A 20,075-nucleotide genomic window follows, 5' to 3' on the forward strand; every position below is an offset into this window, starting at 1 on the left:
ACAGTGACCAAAATTGCCATTTTTACAGAGTTTTGCTTACTCAGAAGCTTCAATTTTGACCAATGTCAGGCACAGAAATGACTTTAAACACATTTATTTTAGTTGAAAAAGTAATAATTCACATCCAACATTAATTTACAGCCAAAAGATTCAATGTTAAAATTTCATCTAAATTGACCATTTTGGGAACGTTCGACAGCTCCGCGGTCATCGTTTTTAGGCAGAAAATTGATTTTTTGGGACTGTACCTAAAATGATTCAAAATGTCAATTAGATCGTGCCTCATGTTGAATAACCACTTTTTAAACCCTCACAGGGACCAAAATTGCCATTTTTACAGAGTTTTGCTTACTCAGAAGCTTCAATTTGGACCAATTTCAGGCACAGAAATGACTTTAAACACATTTTTTTTTAGTTGATAAAGTAATAATTCACATCCAACAGCAATTCACAGCCAAAAGATTAAATGTTAAAATTTCATCAAAATTGACCATTTTGGGAACGTTCGACAGCTCCGCGGTCATCGTTTTTCGGAAGAAAATTGAATTTTTGGACTGTACCTACAATGAATCACAATGTCAATTGGATCGTGCCTCATGTTGAATAACCACTTTTTAAACCCTCACAGGGACCAAAATTGCCATTTTTACAGAGTTTTGCTTACTCAGAAGCTTCAATTTTGACCAATTTCAGGCACAGAAATGACTTTAAACACATTTATTTTAGTTGAAAAAGTAATAATTCACATCCAACATTAATTTACAGCCAAAAGATTCAATGTTAAAATTTCATCTAAATTGACAATTTTGGGAACGTTCGACAGCTCCGCGGTCATCGCTTTTCAGGAGAAAATTGATTTTTTGGACTGTACCTGAAATGATTCAAAATGTCAATTGGATCGTGCCTCATGTTGAATAACCACTTTTTAAACTCTCACAGTGACCACAATTGCCATTTTTACAGAGTTTTGCTTACTCAGAAGCTTCAATTTTGGCCAATTTCAGGCACAGAAATGACTTTAAACACATTTATTTTAGTTGAAAAAGTAATAATTCACATCCAACATTCATTTACAGCCAAAAGATTTAATGTTAAAATTTCATCGAAATTGACCATTTTGGGAACGTTCGACAGCTCCGCGGTAATCGTTTTTCGGCAGAAAATTGATTTTTTGGACTGTACCTAAAATGATTCAAAATGTCAATTGGATCGTGCCTCATGTTGAATATCCACTTTTTAAACCCTCACAGGGAACAAAATTGCCATTTTCACAGAGTTTTGCTTACTCAGAAGCTTTAATTTTGACCCATCCCAGGCACAGAAATGACTTTAAACACATTTATTTTAGTTGAAAAAGTAATAATTCACATCCAACAGCAATTTACAGCCAAAAGATTAAATGTTAAAATTTCATCTAAATTGACCATTTTGGGAACGTTCGACAGCTCCGCGGTCATCGTTTTTCGGAAGAAAATTGAATTTTTGGACTGTACCTACAATGAATCACAATGTCAATTGGATCGTGCCTCATGTTGAATAACCACTTTTTAAACCCTCACAGGGACCAAAATTGCCATTTTTACAGAGTTTTGCTTACTCAGAAGCTTCAATTTTGACCAATTTCAGGCACAGAAATGACTTTAAACACATTTATTTTAGTTGAAAAAGTAATAATTCACATCCAACAGCAATTTACAGCCAAAAGATTAAATGTTAAAATTTCATCTAAATTGACCATTTTGGGAACGTTCGACAGCTCCGCGGTAATCGTTTTTCGGCAGAAAATTGAATTTTTGGACTGTACCTACAATGATTCAAAATGTTTATTGGATCGTGCCTCATGTTGAATAACCACTTTTTAACCCCTCACAGGGACCAAAATTGCCATTTTTACAGAGTTTTGCTTACTCAGAAGCTTCAATTTTGACCAATTTCAGGCACAGAAATGACTTTAAACACATTTATTTTAGTTGAAAAAGTAATAATTCACATCCAACATTAATTTACAGCCAAAAGATTCAATGTTAAAATTTCATCGAAATTGACCATTTTGGGAACATTCGACAGCTCTGCGGTCCTCGTTTTTCGGCAGAAAATTAAATGTTTTGGACTGTACCTACAATGATTCAAAATGTCAATTGGATCGTGCCTCATGTTGAATAACCACTTTTTAAACTCTCACAGTGACCAAAATTGCCATTTTTACAGAGTTTTGCTTACTCAGAAGCTTCAATTTTGACCAATGTCAGGCACAGAAATGACTTTAAACACATTTATTTTAGTTGAAAAAGTAATAATTCACATCCAACATTATTTTACAGCCAAAAGATTCAATGTTAAAATTTCATCGAAATTGACCATTTTGGGAACGTTCGACAGCTCCGCGGTCATCGTTTTTAGGCAGAAAATTGATTTTTTTGGACTGTACCTAAAATGATTCAAAATGTCAATAAGATCGTGCCTCATGTTGAATAACCACTTTTTAAACCCTCACAGGGACCAAAATTGCCATTTTTACAGAGTTTTGCTTACTCAGAAGCTTCAATTTTGACCAATTTCAGGCACAGAAATGACTTTAAATACATTTTTTTTGTTGATAAAGTAATAATTCACATCCAACAGCAATTCACAGCCAAAAGATTAAATGTTAAAATTTCATCAAAATTGACCATTTTTGGAACGTTCGACAGCTCCGCGGTCATCGTTTTTCGGCAGAAAATTGATCTTTTGGACTGTACCTAAAATGATTCAAAATGTCGATTGGATCGTGCCTCATGTTGAATAACCACTTTTTAAACTCTCACGTGACCAAAATTGCCATTTTTACAGAGTTTTGCTTACTCAGAAGGTTCAATTTTGACCAATTTCAGGCACAGAAATGACTTTAAACACATTTATTTTAGTTAAAAAAGTAATAATTCACATCCAACATTAATTTACAGCCAAAAGATTCAATGTTAAAATTTCATCGAAATTGACCATTTTGGGAGCGTTAGACAGCTCTGCGGTCATCGTTTTTCGGCAGAAAATTAATTTTTTGGACTGTACCTAAAATGATTCAAAATGTCAATTGGATCGTGCCTCATGTTGAATATCCACTTTTTAAACCCTCACAGGGAACAATTTTGGAATTTTTACAGAGTTTTGCTTACTCAGTAGCATTAATTATGACCAATTTCACGCACAGAAATTACTTTAAACACATTTATTTTAGTTGATAAAGTAATAATTCACATCCAACAGCAATTTACAGCCAAAATATTAAATGTAAAAATTTCATCGAAATTGACCATTTTGGGAACGTTCAACAGCTCCGCGGTCATCGTTTTTCGGCAGAAAATTGATTTTTTGGACTGTACCTAAAATGATTCAAAATGTCAATTGGATCGTGCCTCATGTTGAATAACCACTTTTTAAACCCTCACAGTGACCAAAATTGCCATTTTTACAGAGTTTTGCTTACTCAAAAGCTTTAATTTTGACCGATTTCACACACAGAAACTACTTTAAACACATTTATTTTAGTTGAAAAAGTAATAATTCACATCCAACATGAATTTACAGCCAAAAGATTCAATGTTAAAATTTCATCGAAATTGACCATTTTGGGAACGTTCGACAGCTCTGCGGTCATCGTTTTTCGGCAGAAAATTAATTTTTTGGACTGTACCTAAAATGATTCAAAATGTCAATTGGATTGTGCCTCATGTTGAATATCCACTTTTTAAACCCTCACAGGGAATAAAATTGCCATTTTTACAGAGTTTTGCTTACTCAGAAGCTTTAATTTTGACCCATCCCAGGCACAGAAATGACTTTAAACACATTTATTTTAGTTGAAAATTGATAATTCACATCCAACCGCAATTTACAGCCAAAAGATTAAATGTTAAAATTTCATCGAAATTGACCATTTTGGGAACGTTCGACAGCTCCGCGGTAATCGTTTTTCGGCAGAAAATTGATTTTTTGGACTGTACCTAAAATGATTCAAAATGTCAATTGGATCGTGCCTCATGTCGAATAACCACTTTTTAAACCCTCACAGGGACCAAAATTGCCATTTTTACAGAGTTTTGCTTACTCAGAAGCTTCAATTTTGACCAATTTCAGGCACAGAAATGACTTTAAAAACATTTATTTTAGTTGAAAAAGTAATAATTCACATCCAACATTAATTTACAGCCAAAAGATTCAATGTTAAAATTTCATAGAAATTGACCATTTTGGGAACGTTCGACAACTCCGCGGTCATCGTTTTTCGGCAGAAAATTGATTTTTTGGACTGTACCTAAAATGATTCAAAATGTCAATTGGATCGTGCCTCATGTTGAATAACCACTTTTTAAACTCTCACAGTGACTAAAATTGCCATTTTTACAGAGTTTTGCTTACTCAGAAGCTTCAATTTTGACCAATTTCAGGCACAGAAATGACTTTAAACACATTTATTTTAGTTGATAAAGTAATAATTCACATCCAACAGCAATTTACAGCCAAAAGATTAAATGTTAAAATTTCATCTAAATTGACCATTTTGGGAACGTTCGACAGCTCCGCGGTAATCGTTTTTCGGCAGAAAATTGAATTTTTGGACTGTACCTACAATGATTCAAAATGTTTATTGGATCGTGCCTCATGTTGAATAACCACTTTTTAACCCCTCACAGGGACCAAAATTGCCATTTTTACAGAGTTTTGCTTACTCAGAAGCTTCAATTTTGACCAATTTCAGGCACAGAAATGACTTTAAACACATTTATTTTAGTTGAAAAAGTAATAATTCACATCCAACATTAATTTACAGCCAAAAGATTCAATGTTAAAATTTCATCGAAATTGACCATTTTGGGAACATTCGACAGCTCTGCGGTCCTCGTTTTTCGGCAGAAAATTAAATGTTTTGGACTGTACCTACAATGATTCAAAATGTCAATTGGATCGTGCCTCATGTTGAATAACCACTTTTTAAACTCTCACAGTGACCAAAATTGCCATTTTTACAGAGTTTTGCTTACTCAGAAGCTTCAATTTTGACCAATGTCAGGCACAGAAATGACTTTAAACACATTTATTTTAGTTGAAAAAGTAATAATTCACATCCAACATTATTTTACAGCCAAAAGATTCAATGTTAAAATTTCATCGAAATTGACCATTTTGGGAACGTTCGACAGCTCCGCGGTCATCGTTTTTAGGCAGAAAATTGATTTTTTTGGACTGTACCTAAAATGATTCAAAATGTCAATAAGATCGTGCCTCATGTTGAATAACCACTTTTTAAACCCTCACAGGGACCAAAATTGCCATTTTTACAGAGTTTTGCTTACTCAGAAGCTTCAATTTTGACCAATTTCAGGCACAGAAATGACTTTAAATACATTTTTTTTGTTGATAAAGTAATAATTCACATCCAACAGCAATTCACAGCCAAAAGATTAAATGTTAAAATTTCATCAAAATTGACCATTTTTGGAACGTTCGACAGCTCCGCGGTCATCGTTTTTCGGAAGAAAATTGAATTTTTGGACTGTACCTGCAATGAATCACAATGTCAATTGGATCGTGCCTCATGTCGAATAACCACTTTTTAAACTCTCACGTGACCAAAATTGCCATTTTTACAGAGTTTTGCTTACTCAGAAGGTTCAATTTTTACAAATTTCAGGCACAGAAATGACTTTAAACACATTTATTTTAGTTAAAAAAGTAATAATTCACATCCAACATTAATTTACAGCCAAAAGATTCAATGTTAAAATTTCATCGAAATTGACCATTTTGGGAACGTTCGACAGCTCTGCGGTCATCGTTTTTCTGCAGAAAATTAATTTTTTGGACTGTACCTAAAATGATTCAAAATGTCAATTGGATCATGCCTCATGTTGAATATCCACTTTTTAAACCCTCACAGGGAAAAAAATTGCCATTTTTACAGAGTTTTGCTTACTCAGAAGCTTTAATTTTGACCAATTTCACGCCCAGAAATTACTTTAAACACATTTTTTTTAGTTGATAAAGTAATAATTCACATCCAACGGCAATTTACAGCCAGAAGATTAAATGTTAAAATTTCATAGAAATTGACCATTTTGGGAACGTTCGACAGCTCCGCGGTCATCGTTTTTCGGAAGAAAATTGAATTTTTGGACTGTACCTACAATGATTCACAATGTCAATTGGATCGTGCCTCATGTTGAATACCACTTTTTAAACCCTCACAGGGACCAAAATTGCCATTTTTGCAGAGTTTTGCTTACTCAGAAGCTTCAATTGTGACCAATTTCAGGCACAGAAATGACTTTAAACACATTTATTTTAGTTGAAAAAGTAATAATTCACATCCAACATTAATTTACAGCCAAAAGATTCAATGTTAAAATTTCATCGAAATTGACCATTTTGGGAACGTTCGACAGCTCCGCGGTCATCGCTTTTCGGGAGAAAATTGATTTTTTGGACTGTGCCTGAAATGATTCAAAATGTCAATTGGATCGTGCCTCATGTTGAATAACCACTTTTTAAACTCTCACAGTGACCAAAATTGCCATTTTTACAGAGTTTTGCTTACTCAGAAGCTTCAATTTTGGCCAATTTCAGGCACAGAAAGGACTTTAAACACATTTATTTTAGTTGAAAAAGTAATAATTCACATCCAACATTCATTTACAGCCAAAAGATTCAATGTTAAAATTTCATCGAAATTGACCATGTTGGGAATGTTCGACAGCTCCGCGGTCATCGTTTTTCGGGAGAAAATTGATTTTTTGGAATGTACCTAAAATGATTCAAAATGTCAATTGAATCGTGCCTCATGTTGAATAACCACTTTTTAAACCCTCACAGGGACCAAAATTGGAATTTTTACAGAGTTTTGCTTACTCAGTAGCTTTAATTATGACCAATTTCACGCACAGAAATTACTTTAAACACATTTATTTTAGTTGATTAAGTAATAATTCACATCCAACAGCAATTTACAGCCAAAAGATTAAATGTTAAAATTTCATCGAAATTGACCATTTTTGGAACGTTCAACAGCTCCACGGTCATCGTTTTTAGGCAGAAAATTGAATTTTTGGACTGTACCTACAATGATTCAAAATGTCAATTGGATCGTGCCTCATGTTGAATAACCACTTTTTAAACCCTCACAGGGACCAAAATTGCCATTTTTACAGAGTTTTGCTTACTCAGAAGCTTCAATTTTGACCAATGTCAGGCACAGAAATGAGTTTAAACACATTTATTTTAGTTGAAAAAGTAATAATTCACATCCAACATTAATTTACAGCCAAAAGATTCAATGTTAAAATTTCATCGAAATTGACCATTTTGGGAACATTCGACAGCTCTGCGGTCATCGTTTTTCGGCAGAAAATTAAATGTTTTGGACTGTACCTACAATGATTCAAAATGTCAATTGGATCGTGCCTCATGTTGAATAACCACTTTTTAAACTCTCACAGTGACCAAAATTGCCATTTTTACAGAGTTTTGCTTACTCAGAAGCTTCAATTTTGACCAATGTCAGGCACAGAAATGACTTTAAACACATTTATTTTAGTTGAAAAAGTAATAATTCACATCCAACATTAATTTACAGCCAAAAGATTCAATGTTAAAATTTCATCTAAATTGACCATTTTGGGAACGTTCGACAGCTCCGCGGTCATCGTTTTTAGGCAGAAAATTGATTTTTTGGGACTGTACCTAAAATGATTCAAAATGTCAATTAGATCGTGCCTCATGTTGAATAACCACTTTTTAAACCCTCACAGGGACCAAAATTGCCATTTTTACAGAGTTTTGCTTACTCAGAAGCTTCAATTTGGACCAATTTCAGGCACAGAAATGACTTTAAACACATTTTTTTTTAGTTGATAAAGTAATAATTCACATCCAACAGCAATTCACAGCCAAAAGATTAAATGTTAAAATTTCATCAAAATTGACCATTTTGGGAACGTTCGACAGCTCCGCGGTCATCGTTTTTCGGAAGAAAATTGAATTTTTGGACTGTACCTACAATGAATCACAATGTCAATTGGATCGTGCCTCATGTTGAATAACCACTTTTTAAACCCTCACAGGGACCAAAATTGCCATTTTTACAGAGTTTTGCTTACTCAGAAGCTTCAATTTTGACCAATTTCAGGCACAGAAATGACTTTAAACACATTTATTTTAGTTGAAAAAGTAATAATTCACATCCAACATTAATTTACAGCCAAAAGATTCAATGTTAAAATTTCATCTAAATTGACAATTTTGGGAACGTTCGACAGCTCCGCGGTCATCGCTTTTCAGGAGAAAATTGATTTTTTGGACTGTACCTGAAATGATTCAAAATGTCAATTGGATCGTGCCTCATGTTGAATAACCACTTTTTAAACTCTCACAGTGACCACAATTGCCATTTTTACAGAGTTTTGCTTACTCAGAAGCTTCAATTTTGGCCAATTTCAGGCACAGAAATGACTTTAAACACATTTATTTTAGTTGAAAAAGTAATAATTCACATCCAACATTCATTTACAGCCAAAAGATTTAATGTTAAAATTTCATCGAAATTGACCATTTTGGGAACGTTCGACAGCTCCGCGGTAATCGTTTTTCGGCAGAAAATTGATTTTTTGGACTGTACCTAAAATGATTCAAAATGTCAATTGGATCGTGCCTCATGTTGAATATCCACTTTTTAAACCCTCACAGGGAACAAAATTGCCATTTTCACAGAGTTTTGCTTACTCAGAAGCTTTAATTTTGACCCATCCCAGGCACAGAAATGACTTTAAACACATTTATTTTAGTTGAAAAATTGATAATTCACATCCAACCGCAATTTACAGCCAAAAGATTAAATGTTAAAATTTCATCGAAATTGACCATTTTGGGAACGTTCGACAGCTCCGCGGTCATCGTTTTTCGGCAGAAAATTGATTTTTTGGGCTGTACCTACAATGATTCAAAATGTCAATTGGATTGTGAATCATGTTCAATAACCACTTTTTAAACCCTCACAGGGACCAAAATTGCCATTTTTACAGAGTTTTGCTTACTCAGAAGCTTCAATTTTGACCAATTTCAGGCACAGAAATGACTTTAAACACATTTATTTTAGTTGAAAAAGTAATAATTCACATCCAACATTAATTTACAGCCAAAAGATTCAATGTTAAAATTTCATCGAAATTGACCATTTTGGGAACGTTCAACAGCTCCGCGGTAATCGTTTTTCGGCAGAAAATTGATCTTTTGGACTGTACCTAAAATGATTCAAAATGTCGATTGGATCGTGCCTCATGTTGAATAACCACTTTTTAAACTCTCACGTGACCAAAATTGCCATTTTTACAGAGTTTTGCTTACTCAGAAGGTTCAATTTTGACCAATTTCAGGCACAGAAATGACTTTAAACACATTTATTTTAGTTAAAAAAGTAATAATTCACATCCAACATTAATTTACAGCCAAAAGATTCAATGTTAAAATTTCATCGAAATTGACCATTTTGGGAGCGTTAGACAGCTCTGCGGTCATCGTTTTTCGGCAGAAAATTAATTTTTTGGACTGTACCTAAAATGATTCAAAATGTCAATTGGATCGTGCCTCATGTTGAATATCCACTTTTTAAACCCTCACAGGGAACAATTTTGGAATTTTTACAGAGTTTTGCTTACTCAGTAGCATTAATTATGACCAATTTCACGCACAGAAATTACTTTAAACACATTTATTTTAGTTGATAAAGTAATAATTCACATCCAACAGCAATTTACAGCCAAAATATTAAATGTAAAAATTTCATCGAAATTGACCATTTTGGGAACGTTCAACAGCTCCGCGGTCATCGTTTTTCGGCAGAAAATTGATTTTTTGGACTGTACCTAAAATGATTCAAAATGTCAATTGGATCGTGCCTCATGTTGAATAACCACTTTTTAAACCCTCACAGTGACCAAAATTGCCATTTTTACAGAGTTTTGCTTACTCAAAAGCTTTAATTTTGACCGATTTCACACACAGAAACTACTTTAAACACATTTATTTTAGTTGAAAAAGTAATAATTCACATCCAACATGAATTTACAGCCAAAAGATTCAATGTTAAAATTTCATCGAAATTAACCATTTTGGGAACGTTCGACAGCTCTGCGGTCATCGTTTTTCGGCAGAAAATTAATTTTTTGGACTGTACCTAAAATGATTCAAAATGTCAATTGGATTGTGCCTCATGTTGAATATCCACTTTTTAAACCCTCACAGGGAATAAAATTGCCATTTTTACAGAGTTTTGCTTACTCAGAAGCTTTAATTTTGACCCATCCCAGGCACAGAAATGACTTTAAACACATTTATTTTAGTTGAAAATTGATAATTCACATCCAACCGCAATTTACAGCCAAAAGATTAAATGTTAAAATTTCATCGAAATTGACCATTTTGGGAACGTTCGACAGCTCCGCGGTAATCGTTTTTCGGCAGAAAATTGATTTTTTGGACTGTACCTAAAATGATTCAAAATGTCAATTGGATCGTGCCTCATGTCGAATAACCACTTTTTAAACCCTCACAGGGACCAAAATTGCCATTTTTACAGAGTTTTGCTTACTCAGAAGCTTCCATTTTGACCAATTTCAGGCACAGAAATGACTTTAAAAACATTTATTTTAGTTGAAAAAGTAATAATTCACATCCAACATTAATTTACAGCCAAAAGATTCAATGTTAAAATTTCATAGAAATTGACCATTTTGGGAACGTTCGACAACTCCGCGGTCATCGTTTTTCGGCAGAAAATTGATTTTTTGGACTGTACCTAAAATGATTCAAAATGTCAATTGGATCGTGCCTCATGTTGAATAACCACTTTTTAAACTCTCACAGTGACTAAAATTGCCATTTTTACAGAGTTTTGCTTACTCAGAAGCTTCAATTTTGACCAATTTCAGGCACAGAAATGACTTTAAACACATTTATTTTAGTTGATAAAGTAATAATTCACATCCAACAGCAATTTACAGCCAAAAGATTAAATGTTAAAATTTCATCTAAATTGACCATTTTGGGAACGTTCGACAGCTCCGCGGTAATCGTTTTTCGGCAGAAAATTGAATTTTTGGACTGTACCTACAATGATTCAAAATGTTTATTGGATCGTGCCTCATGTTGAATAACCACTTTTTAACCCCTCACAGGGACCAAAATTGCCATTTTTACAGAGTTTTGCTTACTCAGAAGCTTCAATTTTGACCAATTTCAGGCACAGAAATGACTTTAAACACATTTATTTTAGTTGAAAAAGTAATAATTCACATCCAACATTAATTTACAGCCAAAAGATTCAATGTTAAAATTTCATCGAAATTGACCATTTTGGGAACATTCGACAGCTCTGCGGTCCTCGTTTTTCGGCAGAAAATTAAATGTTTTGGACTGTACCTACAATGATTCAAAATGTCAATTGGATCGTGCCTCATGTTGAATAACCACTTTTTAAACTCTCACAGTGACCAAAATTGCCATTTTTACAGAGTTTTGCTTACTCAGAAGCTTCAATTTTGACCAATGTCAGGCACAGAAATGACTTTAAACACATTTATTTTAGTTGAAAAAGTAATAATTCACATCCAACATTATTTTACAGCCAAAAGATTCAATGTTAAAATTTCATCGAAATTGACCATTTTGGGAACGTTCGACAGCTCCGCGGTCATCGTTTTTAGGCAGAAAATTGATTTTTTTGGACTGTACCTAAAATGATTCAAAATGTCAATAAGATCGTGCCTCATGTTGAATAACCACTTTTTAAACCCTCACAGGGACCAAAATTGCCATTTTTACAGAGTTTTGCTTACTCAGAAGCTTCAATTTTGACCAATTTCAGGCACAGAAATGACTTTAAATACATTTTTTTTGTTGATAAAGTAATAATTCACATCCAACAGCAATTCACAGCCAAAAGATTAAATGTTAAAATTTCATCAAAATTGACCATTTTTGGAACGTTCGACAGCTCCGCGGTCATCGTTTTTCGGCAGAAAATTGATCTTTTGGACTGTACCTAAAATGATTCAAAATGTCGATTGGATCGTGCCTCATGTTGAATAACCACTTTTTAAACTCTCACGTGACCAAAATTGCCATTTTTACAGAGTTTTGCTTACTCAGAAGGTTCAATTTTGACCAATTTCAGGCACAGAAATGACTTTAAACACATTTATTTTAGTTAAAAAAGTAATAATTCACATCCAACATTAATTTACAGCCAAAAGATTCAATGTTAAAATTTCATCGAAATTGACCATTTTGGGAGCGTTAGACAGCTCTGCGGTCATCGTTTTTCGGCAGAAAATTAATTTTTTGGACTGTACCTAAAATGATTCAAAATGTCAATTGGATCGTGCCTCATGTTGAATATCCACTTTTTAAACCCTCACAGGGAACAATTTTGGAATTTTTACAGAGTTTTGCTTACTCAGTAGCATTAATTATGACCAATTTCACGCACAGAAATTACTTTAAACACATTTATTTTAGTTGATAAAGTAATAATTCACATCCAACAGCAATTTACAGCCAAAATATTAAATGTAAAAATTTCATCGAAATTGACCATTTTGGGAACGTTCAACAGCTCCGCGGTCATCGTTTTTCGGCAGAAAATTGATTTTTTGGACTGTACCTAAAATGATTCAAAATGTCAATTGGATCGTGCCTCATGTTGAATAACCACTTTTTAAACCCTCACAGTGACCAAAATTGCCATTTTTACAGAGTTTTGCTTACTCAAAAGCTTTAATTTTGACCGATTTCACACACAGAAACTACTTTAAACACATTTATTTTAGTTGAAAAAGTAATAATTCACATCCAACATGAATTTACAGCCAAAAGATTCAATGTTAAAATTTCATCGAAATTGACCATTTTGGGAACGTTCGACAGCTCTGCGGTCATCGTTTTTCGGCAGAAAATTAATTTTTTGGACTGTACCTAAAATGATTCAAAATGTCAATTGGATTGTGCCTCATGTTGAATATCCACTTTTTAAACCCTCACAGGGAATAAAATTGCCATTTTTACAGAGTTTTGCTTACTCAGAAGCTTTAATTTTGACCCATCCCAGGCACAGAAATGACTTTAAACACATTTATTTTAGTTGAAAATTGATAATTCACATCCAACCGCAATTTACAGCCAAAAGATTAAATGTTAAAATTTCATCGAAATTGACCATTTTGGGAACGTTCGACAGCTCCGCGGTAATCGTTTTTCGGCAGAAAATTGATTTTTTGGACTGTACCTAAAATGATTCAAAATGTCAATTGGATCGTGCCTCATGTCGAATAACCACTTTTTAAACCCTCACAGGGACCAAAATTGCCATTTTTACAGAGTTTTGCTTACTCAGAAGCTTCAATTTTGACCAATTTCAGGCACAGAAATGACTTTAAAAACATTTATTTTAGTTGAAAAAGTAATAATTCACATCCAACATTAATTTACAGCCAAAAGATTCAATGTTAAAATTTCATAGAAATTGACCATTTTGGGAACGTTCGACAACTCCGCGGTCATCGTTTTTCGGCAGAAAATTGATTTTTTGGACTGTACCTAAAATGATTCAAAATGTCAATTGGATCGTGCCTCATGTTGAATAACCACTTTTTAAACTCTCACAGTGACTAAAATTGCCATTTTTACAGAGTTTTGCTTACTCAGAAGCTTCAATTTTGACCAATTTCAGGCACAGAAATGACTTTAAACACATTTATTTTAGTTGATAAAGTAATAATTCACATCCAACAGCAATTTACAGCCAAAAGATTAAATGTTAAAATTTCATCTAAATTGACCATTTTGGGAACGTTCGACAGCTCCGCGGTAATCGTTTTTCGGCAGAAAATTGAATTTTTGGACTGTACCTACAATGATTCAAAATGTTTATTGGATCGTGCCTCATGTTGAATAACCACTTTTTAACCCCTCACAGGGACCAAAATTGCCATTTTTACAGAGTTTTGCTTACTCAGAAGCTTCAATTTTGACCAATTTCAGGCACAGAAATGACTTTAAACACATTTATTTTAGTTGAAAAAGTAATAATTCACATCCAACATTAATTTACAGCCAAAAGATTCAATGTTAAAATTTCATCGAAATTGACCATTTTGGGAACATTCGACAGCTCTGCGGTCCTCGTTTTTCGGCAGAAAATTAAATGTTTTGGACTGTACCTACAATGATTCAAAATGTCAATTGGATCGTGCCTCATGTTGAATAACCACTTTTTAAACTCTCACAGTGACCAAAATTGCCATTTTTACAGAGTTTTGCTTACTCAGAAGCTTCAATTTTGACCAATGTCAGGCACAGAAATGACTTTAAACACATTTATTTTAGTTGAAAAAGTAATAATTCACATCCAACATTATTTTACAGCCAAAAGATTCAATGTTAAAATTTCATCGAAATTGACCATTTTGGGAACGTTCGACAGCTCCGCGGTCATCGTTTTTAGGCAGAAAATTGATTTTTTTGGACTGTACCTAAAATGATTCAAAATGTCAATAAGATCGTGCCTCATGTTGAATAACCACTTTTTAAACCCTCACAGGGACCAAAATTGCCATTTTTACAGAGTTTTGCTTACTCAGAAGCTTCAATTTTGACCAATTTCAGGCACAGAAATGACTTTAAATACATTTTTTTTGTTGATAAAGTAATAATTCACATCCAACAGCAATTCACAGCCAAAAGATTAAATGTTAAAATTTCATCAAAATTGACCATTTTTGGAACGTTCGACAGCTCCGCGGTCATCGTTTTTCGGAAGAAAATTGAATTTTTGGACTGTACCTGCAATGAATCACAATGTCAATTGGATCGTGCCTCATGTTGAATAACCACTTTTTAAACCCTCACAGGGACCAAAATTGCCATTTTTACAGAGTTATGCTTACTCAGAAGCTTCAATTTTGACCAATTTCAGGCACAGAAATGAATTTAAACACATTTATTTTAGTTGAAAAAGTAATAATTCACATCCAACATTAATTACAGCCAAAAGATTCAATGTTAAAATTTCATCGAAATTGACCATTTTGGGAACGTTCGACAGCTCCGCGGTCATCGCTTTTCGGGAGAAAATTGATTTTTTGGACTGTACCTGAAATGATTCAAAATGTCAATTGGATCGTGCCTCGTGTTGAATATCCACTTTTTAAACCCTCACAGGGAAAAAAATTGCCATTTTTACAGAGTTTTGCTTACTCAGAAGCTTTAATTTTGACCAATTTCACGCCCAGAAATTACTTTAAACACATTTTTTTTAGTTGATAAAGTAATAATTCACATCCAACAGCAATTTACAGCCAGAAGATTAAATGTTTAAAATTTCATCGAAATTGACCATTTTGGGAACGTTCGACAGCTCCGCGGTCATCGTTTTTCGGAAGAAAATTTAATTTTTGGACTGTACCTACAATGATTCACAATGTTAATTGGATCGTGCCTCATGTTGAATAACTACTTTTTAAACCCTCACAGGGACCAAAATTGCCATTTTTACAGAGTTTTGCTTACTCAGAAGCTTCAATTTTGACCAATTTCAGGCACAGAAATGACTTTAAACACATTTATTTTTGTTGAAAAAGTAATAATTCACATCCAACATTAATTTACAGCCAAAAGATTCAATGTTAAAATTTCATCGAAATTGACCATTTTGGGAACGTTCAACAGCTCCGCGGTAATCGTTTTTCGGCAGAAAATTGATTTTTTGGACTGTACCTAAAATGATCAAAATGTCAATTGGATCGTGCCTCATGTTGAATAACCACTTTTTAAACTCTCACAGTGACCAAAATTGCCATTTTTACAGAGTTTTGCTTACTCAGAAGCTTCAATTTTGACCAATTTCAGGCACAGAAATGACTTTAAACACATTTATTGTAGTTGAAAAAGTAATAGTTCACATCCAACATTAATTTACAGCCAGAAGATTAAATGTTAAAATTTCATCGAAATTGACCTTTTTGGGAACGTTCAACAGCTCCGCAGTAATCGTTTTTCGGCAGAAAATTGATCTTTTGGACTGTACCTAAAATGATTCAAAATGTCGATTGGATCGTGCCTCATGTTGAATAACCACTTTTTAAACTCTCACGTGACCAAAATTGCCATTTTTACAGAGTTTTGCTTACTCAGAAGGTTCAATTTTTACAAATTTCAGGCACAGAAATGACTTTAAACACATTTATTTTAGTTAAAAAAGTAATAATTCACATCCAACATTAATTTACAGCCAAAAGATTCAATGTTAAAATTTCATCGAAATTGACCATTTTGGGAACGTTCGACAGCTCTGCGGTCATCGTTTTTCTGCAGAAAATTAATTTTTTGGACTGTACCTAAAATGATTCAAAATGTCAATTGGATCGTGCCTCATGTTGAATATCCACTTTTTAAACCCTCACAGGGAAAAAAATTGCCATTTTTACAGAGTTTTGCTTACTCAGAAGCTTTAATTTTGACCAATTTCACGCCCAGAAATTACTTTAAACACATTTTTTTAGTTGATAAAGTAATAATTCACATCCAACGGCAATTTACAGCCAGAAGATTAAATGTTAAAATTTCATAGAAATTGACCATTTTGGGAACGTTCGACAGCTCCGCGGTCATCGTTTTTCGGAAGAAAATTGAATTTTTGGACTGTACCTACAATGATTCACAATGTCAATTGGATCGTGCCTCATGTTGAATACCACTTTTTAAACCCTCACAGGGACCAAAATTGCCATTTTTACAGAGTTTTGCTTACTCAGAAGCTTCAATTGTGACCAATTTCAGGCACAGAAATGACTTTAAACACATTTATTTTAGTTGAAAAAGTAATAATTCACATCCAACATTAATTTACAGCCAAAAGATTCAATGTTAAAATTTCATCGAAATTGACCATTTTGGGAACGTTCGACAGCTCCGCGGTCATCGCTTTTCGGGAGAAAATTGATTTTTTGGACTGTGCCTGAAATGATTCAAAATGTCAATTGGATCGTGCCTCATGTTGAATAACCACTTTTTAAACTCTCACAGTGACCAAAATTGCCATTTTTACAGAGTTTTGCTTACTCAGAAGCTTCAATTTTGGCCAATTTCAGGCACAGAAAGGACTTTAAACACATTTATTTTAGTTGAAAAAGTAATAATTCACATCCAACATTCATTTACAGCCAAAAGATTCAATGTTAAAATTTCATCGAAATTGACCATGTTGGGAATGTTCGACAGCTCCGCGGTCATCGTTTTTCGGGAGAAAATTGATTTTTTGGAATGTACCTAAAATGATTCAAAATGTCAATTGAATCGTGCCTCATGTTGAATAACCACTTTTTAAACCCTCACAGGGACCAAAATTTGAATTTTTACAGAGTTTTGCTTACTCAGTAGCTTTAATTATGACCAATTTCAGGCACAGAAATTACTTTAAACACATTTATTTTAGTTGATTAAGTAATAATTCACATCCAACAGCAATTTACAGCCAAAAGATTAAATGTTAAAATTTCATCGAAATTGACCATTTTTGGAACGTTCAACAGCTCCACGGTCATCGTTTTTAGGCAGAAAATTGAATTTTTTGACTGTACCTACAATGATTCAAAATGTCAATTGGATCGTGCCTCATGTTGAATAACCACTTTTTAAACCCTCACAGGGACCAAAATTGCCATTTTTACAGAGTTTTGCTTACTCAGAAGCTTCAATTTTGACCAATGTCAGGCACAGAAATGACTTTAAACACATTTATTTTAGTTGAAAAAGTAATAATTCACATCCAACATTAATTTACAGCCAAAAGATTCAATGTTAAAATTTCATCGCAATTGACCATTTTGGGAACATTCGACAGCTCTGCGGTCATCGTTTTTCGGCAGAAAATTAAATGTTTTGGACTGTACCTACAATGATTCAAAATGTCAATTGGATCGTGCCTCATGTTGAATAACCACTTTTTAAACTCTCACAGTGACCAAAATTGCCATTTTTACAGAGTTTTGCTTACTCAGAAGCTTCAATTTTGACCAATGTCAGGCACAGAAATGACTTTAAACACATTTATTTTAGTTGAAAAAGTAATAATTCACATCCAACATTAATTTACAGCCAAAAGATTCAATGTTAAAATTTCATCGAAATTGACCATTTTGGGAACGTTCGACAGCTCCGCGGTCATCGTTTTTAGGCAGAAAATTGATTTTTTTGGATTGTACCTAAAATGATTCAAAATGTCAATTAGATCGTGCCTCATGTTGAATAACCACTTTTTAAACCCTCACAGGGACCAAAATTGCCATTTTTACAGAGTTTTGCTTACTCAGAAGCTTCAATTTTGACCAATTTCAGGCACAGAAATGACTTTAAAAACATTTATTTTAGTTGAAAAAGTAATAATTCACATCCAACATTAATTTACAGCCAAAAGATTCAATGTTAAAATTTCATAGAAATTGACCATTTTGGGAACGTTCGACAACTCCGCGGTCATCGTTTTTCGGCAGAAAATTGATTTTTTGGACTGTACCTAAAATGATTCAAAATGTCAATTGGATCGTGCCTCATGTTGAATAACCACTTTTTAAACTCTCACAGTGACTAAAATTGCCATTTTTACAGAGTTTTGCTTACTCAGAAGCTTCAATTTTGACCAATTTCAGGCACAGAAATGACTTTAAACACATTTATTTTAGTTGATAAAGTAATAATTCACATCCAACAGCAATTTACAGCCAAAAGATTAAATGTTAAAGTTTCATCTAAATTGACCATTTTGGGAACGTTCGACAGCTCCGCGGTAATCGTTTTTCGGCAGAAAATTGAATTTTTGGACTGTACCTACAATGATTCAAAATGTTTATTGGATCGTGCCTCATGTTGAATAACCACTTTTTAACCCCTCACAGGGACCAAAATTGCCATTTTTACAGAGTTTTGCTTACTCAGAAGCTTCAATTTTGACCAATTTCAGGCACAGAAATGACTTTAAACACATTTATTTTAGTTGAAAAAGTAATAATTCACATCCAACATTAATTTACAGCCAAAAGATTCAATGTTAAAATTTCATCGAAATTGACCATTTTGGGAACATTCGACAGCTCTGCGGTCCTCGTTTTTCGGCAGAAAATTAAATGTTTTGGACTGTACCTACAATGATTCAAAATGTCAATTGGATCGTGCCTCATGTTGAATAACCACTTTTTAAACTCTCACAGTGACCAAAATTGCCATTTTTACAGAGTTTTGCTTACTCAGAAGCTTCAATTTTGACCAATGTCAGGCACAGAAATGACTTTAAACACATTTATTTTAGTTGAAAAAGTAATAATTCACATCCAACATTAATTTACAGCCAAAAGATTCAATGTTAAAATTTCATCGAAATTGACCATTTTGGGAACGTTCGACAGCTCCGCGGTCATCGTTTTTAGGCAGAAAATTGATTTTTTTGGACTGTACCTAAAATGATTCAAAATGTCAATAAGATCGTGCCTCATGTTGAATAACCACTTTTTAAACCCTCACAGGGACCAAAATTGCCATTTTTACAGAGTTATGCTTACTCAGAAGCTTCAATTTTGACCAATTTCAGGCACAGAAATGACTTTAAATAAATTTTTTTTGTTGATAAAGTAATAATTCACATCCAACAGCAATTCACAGCCAAAAGATTAAATGTTAAAATTTCATCAAAATTGACCATTTTGGGAACGTTCGACAGCTCCGCGGTCATCGTTTTTCGGAAGAAAATTGAATTTTTGGACTGTACCTGCAATGAATCACAATGTCAATTGGATCGTGCCTCATGTTGAATAACCACTTTTTAAACCCTCACAGGGACCAAAATTGCCATTTTTACAGAGTTATGCTTACTCAGAAGCTTCAATTTTGACCAATTTCAGGCACAGAAATGAATTTAAACACATTTATTTTAGTTGAAAAAGTAATAATTCACATCCAACATTAATTACAGCCAAAAGATTCAATGTTAAAATTTCATCGAA

The sequence above is a fragment of the Lissotriton helveticus genome, chromosome 9 (assembly GCF_964261635.1).
Source record: "Lissotriton helveticus chromosome 9, aLisHel1.1, whole genome shotgun sequence".
Lineage (NCBI taxonomy): Eukaryota > Metazoa > Chordata > Amphibia > Caudata > Salamandridae > Lissotriton > Lissotriton helveticus.